General features: G+C 33.1%; 1 long non-coding RNA gene across 1 annotated transcript; it reads left to right on the plus strand.

The window, feature by feature from the left end:
- The first annotated feature begins 824 nt into the window (after positions 1-824).
- Positions 825-1,883, plus strand: LOC107576920 (uncharacterized). The gene is made up of 4 exons (XR_001608138.1): positions 825-905; positions 1,049-1,221; positions 1,354-1,397; positions 1,792-1,883. It is a non-coding gene; the product is annotated as an uncharacterized lncRNA (long non-coding RNA).
- Positions 1,884-2,634: the final 751 nt, after the last annotated feature.

The raw sequence follows: 2,634 nt of genomic DNA on the forward strand, positions 1-2,634 counted from the left end.
CAGTCTTTTACCGTTAAATTCATGGTCATTTTTTACAGTGTATGAAGCTGCAGTAAAAAGTCTAAATTATAATTAATTAGGCTATATGTTTTATCATCCTTCATCAAGTGTAACCGTAACTAAATACTGTTATTAAACCACTTAAATTATAAATGATGTGCTAACTGGTCTTCATGTTAATCTGAGTTTCTGTTCGAAGCAGATTATATTTTAGAAACAGGTGCGTCGCAGCTGGAACAACACCATACAGAATGTGACAATGATGAACTCATGAAACTGATTATGTGCGTCATTTAATGTTAAAAGCGGTTAATGTGAGGTACAATATCATATCGCATACACGTTATAGCCATAATGAAAGCAATAATAGATAGTTATGATATATCATTTAGATACTACTGTCGGTTTTTGTTTTTGTATATTTTGCTTTTCATTAAAGTTTATTTTTGTCTAGTCTTTGTAATTGTATTATATATAGTTTTTACTATATACAGTATATAATACATAACTATATATATTATATATACTTTGTATTAATTTTTACTTCAGTTTGTAGTCTGTTATTTTATTTTAGCACATCAACTTAAACTAAATGAAAATGATAAATGTGTCCTTGGCAACTAGATGAAATAAAAAAAAAGTAATATATATTTCATTTTATTTCAGTAAATGTTAACTTTATTTCAAGTAACAACAATGGCTTTGGTTGTGTGGTTTTAGTTTACTGTAATAACCCTGTTCACTGTGAAGGTAAAATGACATTTACCTCATATTTACCATCAACTTTACTGTCTGTAATTCTCCCTTCAGAGCACTGTTATGAAGTTATGACAGAATTAATCATTTCACTTTCTCATGTAAATCCAGGAGAAGCAACACTTCATAACCAAACAAACATAAACAAGGTGATTTCCTTGGCTTTCTCAATAAGAGCTTTAAGACTCATACGTGACACTGTTGTATGACACATCTTTGCGTTGTAAAGAACTTTTTATGATTAATTCTGGACACTGTGATGTTTATATTATCTCCATTTTCTATCTCCAAGAAATTCATTCATGGCAGAAGATCTGTGGAGCATCACAAACTGAAGGAGAATTAAATGAAGAGGAAAAAGAAAAATGCCAAACAAAGAGAGCAAGAGACAATCTACTGAACCAGAAGAGAAAAACACCCCGAAACTAATCAGACGCAACAGCATTAATAGCGGAAAACCAAACTGTGAGTATTCATGATATTAAACATAAAACACTGTAACATGTCTTTCATCAATACATAATCAACAATAGCTTTACCATTTATCAAATATAAAAACAATGAGGATAATCAGACGTTTGTGTTTCTAATGTCTAGTTTCTGATGATCCAGACAGTTTTATTCTGACTGACTCTGATGAGGTGAGATTCTCTCTGAACACACACACAGACTAAATACACTCAGTTCTGTTACTCTGACAGTGTGTGTATGTACTGTATTATACTGTATTCATGATATTAAACATAAAACACTGTAACATGTCTTTCATCAATACATAATCAACAATAGCTTTACCATTTATCAAATATAAAAACAATGAGGATAATCAGACGTTTGTGTTTCTAATGTCTAGTTTCTGATGATGCTGACAGTTTTATTCTGACTGACTCTCAGACGAGGTGAGATTCTCTCTGAACACACACACAGACTAAATACACTCAGTTCTGTTACTCTGACAGTGTGTGTATGTACTGTATTATACTGTCAGTTACTGTATGTGTGTGTTATAGTTCTGAGAGTGTGTTTTCTCTTCAGACAGGAGCAGCTCCTTTCACCGGACCAGCAGAATATAATTTATATTCTTTATACTCACTGATTACAGTTTTTTACAATCATTTTTGCATTAATAACAGAACCTTCATGTCATTTCTCAAAACTCTAGACTCAAAACATTATTTGTAACACAGGCTGTCCAAAACTTTGCATATTGCGTTCATATCTTCAAAAAAGCCTTGCATTTGCAGAAGCAAAAAAAAGAAAATGTTTTTTGGTTCAAAAAACTAATTTATGAAATATCATAGGAACATTACGTTAGCTCACCCACACACAAGATACCCATAGTTTCACGGTGTATTTGTTAGTACAAGCATTAAATATAGTTGTACAAAATATGTGATTCAGGTTTCATTCTTGTATTGTAGACTAGAGAGAATAGTACAGACACAGTGGTATCATTGATTTACTGTAATGGGAAATTTACTGATGAAATAGAAATCACAACATAGGTTTTCCAAAGGAAAAAATTCGATTAAAAAAAACAAACAAACAAACAAAAAAAACTGTACTGTAAACGTAAGTGTTCCCCACTGCACTATGCATCCATGTTTCCATCAACCCGGTCTTGTGGATTTGGCCACAGGTTCTCATCTACATCACAGTGGATGTTTTCATTCGCTAAACATCTTGGAAAGAATCTTCTGGCATGGCGAATCCAGGCCTGACACTGATGTGCTGTGATGTAATTGCATCATCCATGGCCTGGAGAAGAGTGACTTGTTCGTGAGGGTGCCTATCATAGACCTTCCACCTCCATGTGGAGAAAAACTCCTCAATGGGGTTAAAGAAAGGGGAGTATGGAGGTAAATACAGGGTGAGATA

Source organism: Sinocyclocheilus grahami, unplaced genomic scaffold (assembly GCF_001515645.1).
Source record: "Sinocyclocheilus grahami isolate Dianchi unplaced genomic scaffold, SAMN03320097.WGS_v1.1 scaffold4648.1, whole genome shotgun sequence".
Classification (NCBI taxonomy): domain Eukaryota; kingdom Metazoa; phylum Chordata; class Actinopteri; order Cypriniformes; family Cyprinidae; genus Sinocyclocheilus; species Sinocyclocheilus grahami.